Source organism: Cyanistes caeruleus, chromosome 7 (genome assembly GCF_971803275.1).
Source record: "Cyanistes caeruleus chromosome 7, bCyaCae1.hap1.1, whole genome shotgun sequence".
Taxonomy (NCBI): domain Eukaryota; kingdom Metazoa; phylum Chordata; class Aves; order Passeriformes; family Paridae; genus Cyanistes; species Cyanistes caeruleus.
Window position 1 is genome coordinate 4,948,060 of NC_141707.1, and position 11,835 is coordinate 4,959,894.

The window sequence follows — 11,835 nt, forward strand, 5'->3', positions numbered from 1 at the left end:
GTGTCATCGGCAGAATTCTGGGTTCTCTGATCATGGGGCAACTTTTCTGGCACCCGGCCTGCTGGAACTGGATGGGCTGCATCTCTCTTAAGGGTAGAAGAATTTTATCTTATGAAGTGGCAGAACTCATTGAGAGGGCTTTAAACTAGGTTTGAAGGGGGAAGGGGATGCAGCTGGGCTGTCTGGAAGCAGGCCCAAGGGTGGTGAGCCTGAGGTAGGGGTGAAATCAGTAGCCCGGCTGAGGGGCATGTACACCAATGCACACAGCATGGGTAACAAAGAAGAAGAGCTGGAGGCCGTGGTGCCACGGCAAAGCCATGATGTACTCATGGCTGAGTGCTGCACTGGGTGGCTACAAGCTCTTCAGAAGAGACAGGAAAAGAAGAGGTGGAAGAGTGGCCCTTTCTATTAGGGAGGTTTTGACACTGTAAGTATTGAAACTGATGATGATAAAGTTGAATGCCTATGGGTAAGAATTAAGGGGAAGGCCCACAAGGCTGATATCCTACTGGGAGTCTGTTATCGTCCACCCAACCAGCAAGAAGAGGCAGACAACTCATTCTATAAGCAGCAGGAGAAGGTTTCAGCATCACCAGCCCTTGTTCTTGTAGGTGATTTTAACCAACCAGACATCTGCAGGTAACTTAATACAGCAGAAAAGAGGCAGTCCAGGAAGATTTTAGTACGTGGAGGACAACTTTTTGTTGCAGCTGGTGAGTGAGCCCAGCAGGGGAGGGACTATATTGGACCTGTTGTTTGCAAATAGAGATGGGCTGGTGGGAGATGTGGTGGTTGGAGGCTGCTTGGGATGTAGTGATCATGAAATGATAGAGTTCTCCAGACCTGGTGAAATCAGGAGGAACATCAATAGCACTTTTATATTTGACTTCACTTACATTGGAGTGCAGATTTTGGCCTATTTAGGAGACTTATTGTCCATAAACCAGGACACTTATTCAAAGCATTCCTTGGGAAGTAGCCCTTAAAAACAAAAGAGTCTGGGGAGGATGGGTGGTCTTCAAAACAGAGATCTTGAGGGCACAGGAAGAGTCTGTCCCTGTGTACTGAAAGATGAGTCGATGAGGCAAACATCCAGCCTGGATGGGCAATGAAGTTTTGAAGGAACTTAAGAAAAAAAAGAGGATGTATCATCTTTGAAAGGAAGGTCAGGTCTCTCAGGATGTATTTTAGGGGGATTGCTAGGGCATGTAGGGAAAACCTTAGGGAGGACAAAGCCCAGTTCAAACTTAATTTGGCAACTTTTGTAAAGGATAATAAAAAATTATTTTACGAATATATTAATGGTAAAAGGAAGGGTAAGAGCCACCCTTGTTCTCTATTAGATGCAGGAGGGAACTCAGCAGCTGCAGATGAGGAGAAGGCAGAGGTGCTTGACACCTTCTTTTCCTCAGTCTTTAGTGGAAAGTGGCTTGTCCTCAGGACAGCTGTCCTCTTGGGTTGGTAGATGGTGTCAGGGAGCAGAATGGTCCCCTGTTGTCCAGGAGGAGGCAGGCAGAGAACTGCTGAGCCACTTGGATGTTCATAAATCTATGGGGCAGATGGGATCCAGCCAGGGTGATGAGGGAGCTGGCAGATGAGCTTGCAAAACCACTCCCCATCATTTACCAACAGTCCTGGCTCACTGGGGAGGTTCCAGATGACTGGAAACTGGCCAATGTGACAGCCATTCACAAAAAGGGTGGGAAGGAGGATGCTGGTGATTATAGGCCAGTCAGCCTGCGCTCAGTACCTGATAAGATAATGGAGCAGTTTATGCTGAGTGTCATCACGCAGCACTTACAGGATGGCCAGGGTATCAGACCCAGCCACGTGGGTTCAGGAGGGACAGGTCTTGTTTTCTGACCAGGTGACTTGCCTAGTGGATGCAGGAAAGGCTGTGGATGTTGTGCACCTGGACTTCAGCAAGGCCTTTGGCTCTGTCTCCCACAGCATTCCCTGGAAAAGCTGCAGCCCAGGCTTGGACAGGAGCACTCTGTGCTGGGTTAGGAACAGACTGGATGGCTGGGCCCAGAGAGAGGTGGTGAACAGTGCTGCATCCAGCTGGGGGCCAGTGAGCAGTGGTGTCCCTCAGGGGTCTGTGCTGGGGCCTGTTGTGTTCAATATCTTTATTGATGACATGGATGAGGAGATTGAGTCCACCACCAGTAAATTTGCAATGACACCAAGCTGGGAGCGTGTATTGATCTGTTGGAGGGTAGAAGGGCTCTGCAGAGAGACCTGGAACTGTTGGATGGGTGGGCAGAGTCCAATAAGATGAAGTTTGGTAAATCCAAGTGCTGAGTCCTGCATTTTGGCCACAATAACCCCCTGCAATGCTCCAGGCTGGGGACGGTGTGGCTGGACAGTGCCAGGCAGAAAGGGACCTGGGGGTGCTGGTGACAGCAGCTGAACACGAGCCAGCAGTGCCCTGGTGGTCAAGAAGGCCAGTGGCCCTTGGCCTGGATCAGGAATGGTGTGGCCAGCAGGAGCAGGGAGGTCATTCTCCCCCTGCGCTCGGCACTGGTGAGGCCACACCTCGAGTGCTGTGTCCAGTTCTGGTCCCTCACTTTGGGAAGGACCTTGAGATGTTTGAGCACGTCCAGAGGAGGCAACGAGGCTGGTGAGGGGCTGGGAACACAAACCCTGTGAGGAACAGCTGAGGGAGCTGGGGTTGTTTATCCTGGAGAAAAGGAGACTCAGAGGTGTTCTTACCACTCCCTGAAAGGTGGCTGTGGGCAGGTGGGGTTGGCCTCTTTCTCCAGGCAGCAGCTGACAGAAGCAGAGGACGCAGTCTCAAGCTGCACCAAGGGAAATATAGGTTGGATATTAGGAAAGAGTTTTGACAGAAAGAGTGATAAAGCACTGGAATGTTCTGCCTGGGGACGTGGTGGAGTCACCATTCCTGAGTGTGTTTAAAGACTGTATTTGGCACTTGGTGCCATGGTTTAGTTGAGGTGCTGGGGCATGAGTTGGACTCAATGATCTTGAAGGTCTCTTCCAACCTTGTGATTCTATGATTAGTTTGTCTAGTGTTCTTTTTGCTACAAAATAGAATATAAGACACCTTGAGTGTTTGGAAAAAAGAGAAAAAAATCCTCAAGAAAACCCAAAAAAACCCCAAAACCAAAACATTTGGCTTATTTTTCAGAGGAGAAATCCTTTTATACCATGGAATAAAAAAGAAAAAAAAACCCAAAAAATTTATTTTAAGAAGGAGAAAAAATTAATACTAATAATTTAAAAAATTGTCGAGATTCTGAATATGTCTTCTTTGTAGATTTTCTGGGGAGTAAAAGTTTGGTACCTTATTTTTCTACTTAAATTGTTTTGCCATGTGTAATCCAAGAGATGAAAACTTCTTTGGTTTCTTGGGTTGTTTGGGTTTTTCCACTTGAGTTGCTTAGAATTTTTCCAGTTGAAAATCAAAAAGGGTTGAAAATTAAAAATAAAGAAAGGAAAAAGAAAAAAAAGTAGTGGGGAAGAAGAAAAAAAAAGGACAAATCTCTTGAAAATATAAAAAACAAAGAAAAAAGAACAGTTACACTTAGTTTCCAATGTATGCCTGGGTGCCTTGACTTTTCCATGTTTTTTGGTACATTCCTGAGTTGTCGTGGAGTTGTCCAGACGGGATGTTGAGCTTGGCAGAGATTCTGGAGCAGCCACAGCAATTCCCAGTTTCCTTCCCACCTGTAGTATCCGATGCCATCAGGTACATGACCATTCTGTAGCAATAAATGTGCTATTTTTCTAATTCCTGATGCCCGGAATGCTGTTATTCCATGGGAATTTGTGAGGAGAGCTGGAGGATTCTAAATTCCCAGCACCTGGAATGCTATCATTCCATGAGCGTTTGTGAGGGGAATGGGTGGATTCAAAATTCCCGATGCCCAGAAAGATGTTATTTCATGGGAATTTGGGAAGGGAGCTGGATGATTCAATATTCCCAATGCCTGGAATTCCATTATTGCATGGGAATTTGGGAGGAGAGCTGTAGGGTTCAAGATTCCTGATGCCTGGAATTCCATTATTTCATGGGAATTTGGGAGGGAAATGGAAGGATTCAAAATTCCTGATGTCTGGAATGCTGTTATTCCATGGTTTTCATGGGAATATGGAAAGGGAGCTGGAGGAGTCAAAATTCCCAATGAAAAAAATGCTGTTATTCCATGGATTTCCACTGTTGATGGGAATTTGGGAGGGCAACTGGAGGATTCTAAAATCCCGTCAACTGGAATGCCATTATTCCACCAAATTCAACCCTGGACTTTCAAGTCCAACCTTTGACCATCAACTACAAACTGAGACCTTTCAATCACGCTTTTGACCTTCAAATCCAACTTTTGACAAATAAATCCAGCCTTTGACAACCAAATCCAACCTTGGGACTTCAAGTTGAAACTTTGACCATCAAATTCAACCTTTGATGGGAAGGGAAGGGAAGGGAAGGGAAGGGAAGGGAAGGGAAGGGAAGGGAAGGGAAGGGAAGGGAAGGGAAGGGAAGGGAAGGGAAGGGAAGGGAAGGGAAGGGAAGGGAAGGGAAGGGAAGGGAAGGGAAGGGAAGGGAAGGGAAGGGAAGGGAAGGGAAGGGAAGGGAAGGGAAGGGAAGGGAAGGGAAGGGAAGGGAAGGGAAGGGAAGGGAAGGGAAGGGAAGGGAAGGGAAGGGAAGGGAAGGGAAGGGAAGGGAAGGGAAGGGAAGGGAAGGGAAGGGAAGGGAAGGGAAGGGAAGATGATGGGGATGGGGACGATGGGGATGGGGCCAAGCCAGCCACAGGCAGAGCCCTGTTGCCCAGCTCTGCCACTCACCCTCCTGCAGTGGCTGGAACTGCTGCACCTCTTCCGTCTCCTATGCTGGGGCAGCTCCAGGGCCTTCTTCCTCCTCGTCAACCCAGGCCAACTTGGGCACTCCTGGGGGTCGCTGCTCCATGGCAGTGAATGGATTTGTGGTACTTGCAAGAGAGATGCCTCAGAAAAGCTCCGAGGCAGCAAGTCCTGCAGTCGTGCCTGGAAGGCACCTGCAAGACTCAAGTCCTGGCAAGACTGCAGGACAGCAAGTCCTGCACTCGGGTCTTGAGGGCTCCTGCCACAAGGACAGGAGGCTCCTCGTCAAGGATTGTGCCCTGGTCTCAAGGGCAGTGACTGCAGGGATGGGCGATGCCTCGGAAAAGCTCCAGGTCACCAGGTCCCACAGTCTGCCCTCGAGGGCACCTTAAGAAAAGAAGCCTCGGCAAGGCCACAGGTCACCAAGTCCTGTGGTCTGGCCTCGAGGTCACCTGCAAGAATGACGGCTCAGAGAAGCTCCAGGTCAGACACAAACGAGTGCGCTGTGCGGGGGCTCCTCACAGCACCGCTCTGGCGTGTCCTGTCCCGTCGCGTGCACCGAGGACTGTTCCCCGATATCCTGCGGACCTTGAGCAGCAAAAGAAAGCTCCTGGGAGTCTGTGTATTTAGAACCTATCCTGTATTTACATAGTAAACAAAAACAAAAGTAAGGAAAGAACAATTTTGCAGAAAAATAAAATCCTGGCTGGCTCAGGTGGCCCCAGCAGACAGAGCCTCCCAGATCAGCTCTCAGCAGAGCTCCAGCAGCGCATCCAGTCAAGGCCTGAGAGATGAGACCGTGTCCTCTATGCCATGTGGAGCTGATCTTGCAGGTTTCCAAAGATGGAATATTGAGTTCTCTCTACTGCCTGGAGGATACAAAATTTTTGCATTTCCAGGCTTCTGATGGCGGGGCTGATGTTATGTGCCATGTCTTCAAGGGCTGGAAGAGAGGAACAGAGCTGTTAGCATTCAGGAACACACATAATCACGGAATGATTATATGAAGGTGCTTTATTGAAGAGCTCTGGGTGTCAGGGGTACACATGCCCAAATCTGACCCGATTTGGTTTTGAAATCAACATGTTTTATACTCTATCATTATATAACTTACATCTTAATTATTAAACTTCCATTGTTCTATTGTATGCATTGTTTTTACCCAGGCATGGATTTTTCATGATTCTCCCCAGCCCCCTAACATTGTTCCTCTTGTTCTATAAACAATAATTATTTCGAATCACATCTAACAATTTATCATCTACTGACTACACACGTGCAGTTTGACATGATCTTTAGCAAGCACAAGGCCTAACATTTCCCAGGGCCTACTTTTCCCAGGGCTTTCCAAACTTAACTTTCTTTCTAACTCCCTGAATTTTCTAAGATTTTAAGACCTTTTACTATCAGAGCCAGGGTCAGATCCCAGACCTGCAGGGGCCCACGGATAGGCCCCTGCCAGGGCCATCCCAGCCAGATTTTGCCATGGCCAGGAAGGAGCAGGGACCAAGGGGATCAGCCTGAAGCTGCTGGCCATGAATGCCCCACGTGCCCCTGAAATCTTGGTGTGCTCTGCCCACACTGCCCCTCATCTGCAGGGTCAGCAGAGCCCTCCACAGCCAGGCCAGGGATTGCAGCTCCCCCCGCCAGCCACACTGACAGCCCGCTGCCCTCATTCACCCTCACAGATGAGCAGCATCTCTTTCTTCTTCCCCCTCAGGTGCTGCCCGGCCATCCCTGACAACACAGAGCCTGTCAGGGCTTGGGGCCACAGGAGCCTGAAGAGGAACCCATGTGTCCCAGGGAAGGGAGCAGCGTGTGAGGCACAGGCTGGTTCCTCTGGGTGAAGCACTGAGCCACAGCTGCCAGCCCCACACACTGAGCCCTGGGGGCAGGGAGCTTCTCCAGGCTGAGGCTGGGGTTTCCAGGCCGTCCCTTACCATGGAATAGACGATCTTCAAAATATTCTCTGTTGGCAGCACACACAGGAGCTCTGTGTTCTTTAAGAAGGTGGCAGCACAGTGCAGCGTTTCCCGGGAGGCCTGGAGAGATGCAGAGATGCCATTGCTGCCCAGGGCACAGGAGTTGCATCCCTGTGCCAAGGCCAGGAGGAGGCCGCAGCCTGGGAGGCAGCAGGGCAGGAAGCAGCCCAGCCCCCTCCCAGTGGTCCACCAGCATCACACAAACCCTCACATTTGTCATGTGCTGGTTCTCCTCGTGGCAGTGCAAGGAGAGTGGGAGCAGGCTGTGACTCACAATTCTTTCCAGGGGCTTCTTTCCTTTGTCCTCTTCCAAGTCCATTACTTTTGAAAATGTTGAATGGAGACCAACTGCACATGGCTGTTGTCCTGGAGAAAAGGAAGCAGAAAATATCTCTAAACACCAAGTCCTCCAGTCCCACCTGGGCAAAGGCCTCAAAATCCACCTTCTGGAGAACTCCTTCCCCAACACACCCACTAATAACCAGCCTCCCTCATCTCACCAGGACCCCCAGCTGTTCCCATCCCTCCACAGAGCTTTCCCACCCTCCAGCAGACCCCCTGGTTCCCTGCACATGCCGTGGCATGGCACTCAGCAGGATCTGCTCCAAGGCCTTCCGCGGTAGCAAGCTCAGGCTGCCAGGCCAATGGTTCCTGGATCATCCTTCCCACTGACCCTTCCTGTGCACGGCTCTTCCATTTACACATTTGAGCTCAGCTTGGACTTCTCCCCTTAAGCAGGATTGCTGGGAAAGGATGGAGAACAGCCTGGCAAGCTCTTTCTCCAGCTCCCTCTTTACTCTTGGGGCAGCTAGAACATTGCACAGGAAAGCAACTGGTGCCACAAGGAGTGGGTGGCATCAGGCAGGCATGGAACCCAAACTGTTATCAGCGGAAGATATGAAGACCAGCTGCCCTCAGGCGAAGGATGAGAGGCCCAGGCTGTTATCAACAAGTGACCATCTGCAGCAAAAAGGAAACCAAAACTCCAAAAATAATGCTGACCAGCTAGAATAATAATGACCAGCAAAAATTTTGCTGACCAGCAGAAAATAACATGATCCAAGAAGGTGGAACCAGGGAGGGGACATGCTTGAATATGCATTAACCTCTCACAGCAAGGATGGAATAAAAAGAGTGTTCCTGAGATACCAGGTGTGTTCCTGGCAACTCGCCAGGGCACCCGGCCGTTTTAACCCTTTGCTTTATTTCTTTTGTCTCCTAATTGTCTTTTGTTTATATTAAATTCTTTTTATAATTTATTAAGTGAATCTCATTTTTAAGAGTGAAGCTGTCTGCATTCAAGGTGCCGAAAATCTGCAACTCCAGTGCAGCATAAAGCAGGGCACTTCCCAGGGGGAGACAATGGTTGCCACATTCTGGTAGCCCACAGATGCAGGAATGCTGTTCCATGACCGTAGGCTTTCCATCCCTTTGGGCATCCCTCTAGGATAATATTCCCTATCCTGGGGTTTAAGGCTTGGCCCATATAAAGCTTGAGAGACCCCATCAGGACACTAATTTTCATTCCTTCTCCTTTAAGCAGATTGCATGCCTGTCCTAAAGTAGCCCATCCTTTGGCCACAGGTGGCCAAGCAGCATCATTGGTATAGGGACCTGAGTTACTCAACCTGTTCTATAGCAGTTACAAATGCTTGACATTGTAACTTGTCAAGTTACAACATACAGCTTGTAGCTCCTCTATTTTTCATCTTCTTCACCTGTTTATCAAGCTCTGCATTCTCTTGAACAGCAACTTTGTATGACACTAATAGGCAACCAGCCATCTGACCAGCAGGAGTCAGCCACTCTTCAGAGGGTCTCGGAGAGGAGTTTCTATAAATTCTCTGCAGTATTTCAACACCCCCACAAGGTCCTTGACCTCTCATGCTTCAGGTATTTGTCCAGGTTGCTAGCTAATGCCATAATGTGCTCCAGCCTGGAGCTTCCTGCATCCAGCCTGGTCACTCCACTGACAAAGCCACCGCCCGAGGCTCTTTTTCACAAAACATTGTTACCAGTGCACTCACACAAGGAAACCTAAGGACCACAAGAGAAGTGAGGGCAGGAACTCTGTGCAGTGAAATTGCAACCACATGATCTGCTGCCCACGGAACAGACTGTCCTGGGGCAGCTGTGTGCCCCACTCAGCAGGCCCTGCTCGTGGCACACGCACCCACGGCACTGCTTCCTTGCTGCAGCTACGCGCCCGCGCTCAGGGTGCAGCAGTTATAAATGAAATTCAGACAAATTTTATCCATAAGGATTTTATTGAAAAATCTGTAAAATCGAATTATGGAAACAACCACAATCACTGTCAGCGTCGAACCCGGGATCGGCAATGGGTGAACTCTGAATCAGCCTCTGCCACACTGATTCCCACAAGTTCACAACTTGTCTTTGGGAGAGCGGTGTTTTATACAGGTTTTTTCAGCTTGAGGCTATGCAGTTTCAGTTTCTTTCTTTTTCTTGTGTTGTTACATGTTATAAATGCAAAGGCAATTTCGGGTTATATAAAAGAGAAAATTTATTATCAAACAATAATAAATTCGAACAACGAGAAAAAACCACAATAAAATAAGCGGCGCAGTGCTGGGTGGACAGGGTCTATACGCAAGGTATAGATGCTCCTAAATCCACACCTGAGAGTCCCTTGGCCTGGGTTTTTATAGGAAGTTTGTGTCCCGAGGCCAAATTCCAAGCAGGCACCTTTTGTTAAGAGGTTCTTGATTGTCTGAAGAATAGATTTCCTGGCACTGGAGAATAGGGTCCATAGACGTTGGGCAGAGGCTCCTCATATGTAAAGAGGTCCAGGATGTCTTTTTGATATCATTTTGGTTCGGGCCATTAGGGTGGAGTGGTGGGACCCATCCTGGAGCCGATGGCTATCTCGGCTGTCTCCTCTTCCTTTGTTTAGTTTTTCTATATTTTCAACACAGGTGGGCAGGGCGGAGGTGCTCGGGCTCGGCGATATCTCGTCCGGGCCCGTTCTTTTGTTTGTTTGATGGCCCGTGTCCTGTCTATTCTTTCGGGGCTGATGTGCCTGCTTGCGATTGTTATCTGGGTACTTGGCTGCAATCTGTTGCCTCTCGGAGGAGAATCACGACCAGATCCGGAGAAGGACTTATTCTCATTATATGTTATATTTTTATGACATCGCAATCACATATATATATTTTAATTATACTTTTAAGAATTTTTACTCATAGATTAATTTATTACAGTCCCCCGCTTAATAATTTATCACATTAAAAATTCGTATTTTATTAAACTGTTACTGTAGGAGGAATGTTTTACATTTCTCCTAATCTGTTTCGTTTTCTTCTTAATCTGTTAGCGAATCCCTATTACTTTCTTGAGACAACATATGTTCATTTTCAAACTTTTCTAAGGCTTTAAGTGCATTTTTATTTTCTCTCTCCTCTTCTAACTTCATTAGTTTAGAAAGAGGGGCTGTTTTCTTTTGTGCTTTTTTCGGGTTTATTGGGAGGGCAGCAATTTGCATTCCTTGTACTACAGAATGTATCAATCTGATCAGACAAGGAATTAAACAAAGTAGAAAAACGATTCCGGCAACCGAACACCTTATAAAGAACACTAGTTTCTTTCACTAAGCCTCCTGTCTAAATATTTGCTCCCACTAGGAGGCTTGTAAAATGGAATTTCATTTCTGGACTGGCACATGTGCCACCTTTTTTATTTCAGCCACTAGTTCTTTTATAGTTTCTCTGTAGTCATTTATTTTCATGTAACACTTGGATTCATTGTATTTTCTACACACTCTTCTCTCCTCGGTTAGCAAATAGTTGAGAGCTAATCTATTTTGATATACAAAGGCTCTCATCTGTGAATGTTGTTTTGCTAGGAGTCTTAGGGCTTCTGAAGTGTGGTTTGAGATTACTTCTACTACAGCCTGCAACTTAATAAGCTGATTGAGGAGATAAATGGGGGTTCAGTAACCCCAACTGCCGTCATTTGCCCATGTGGCGGGCTCATAATATTGAATGATCTTCTCGGCAGGCTATTTCTCTTCTTTCTACTTATGATTGCCTCTTGCTATCGGTAGTTCTCGCTTTAATTCTCTCTTTTGTCGTGCTAACGTTTCAAAGAGGGGAGCACCTAAAGACTTACTTTCGTCTTTAGGTAACGTGAAGAAAAAGGGCTGAATTATCTCAAGTGTGCAGGATCTTTTCTATTTCTTTGGTAATTTACTGTATGCCTTTTTCTCGCATATCTAGTAAATTCCGTCTGGTGCTTCTTAACTTTGGTTTGTTTTCGCTGGATCTTCTCAATATTCCTTCAGGCCTTTAAATGCATGGAAGGGATTGGCTCCAGGATTTTTATTCTAACAGAGTCCAATTATGTCTACTCATTCGCAGTTATTCTCCTGAGATTGGCTCTAATAACTCTCGGGTGGTTCTGGTTGCCAGACTTTTGTTTTGCTATCTGAATTTACCGTGAGAGTATTCACACACGGGGTGTACCCTACTAAATCGGTAAATTCTCTCTCTTCTCGACTAATGCAGAAAGTTTTAATTATTCTTTTATTAATTACTCATCCCTCGGGTCTCCGAGTAGTTTTGGATAATTTTAGTTTTGTCCATTTTAGCAATTGTTCTGGGGTTAATTCCTCTCTTTTCCATGGCTATCTTTCGGCCGATTTTAAACCGCCACATATCCAACAGTTAGATAGACCTAATTCGGTGGCAATTTTTTGCATTAGATCTATAAATAGGTTCTGGTTGGGGCTGGGCAACTTCTAATTATCATATTGTTTTTCTAATTGTTTATACTGCTCACTGAGAGAGCTTAGCCTTTCTTGTTCTAATCTCTTTTTCTTATTTTCTATTTCTCGTCTTTTTAGCTCCAGTGTTAGCTGTTTTATTTTACTTTCAGGGTTTAACTTTTCTTCATCTTTAGAAAAACAGAATACTTGGTCGAACTGTAAACATACTCGATCATCATTGCTTTTTAACAAATTTAATATTATAGGTTCGTTATTAAAAGAAGTTTTCATTTCGTGTTTTAAATTTTTCTC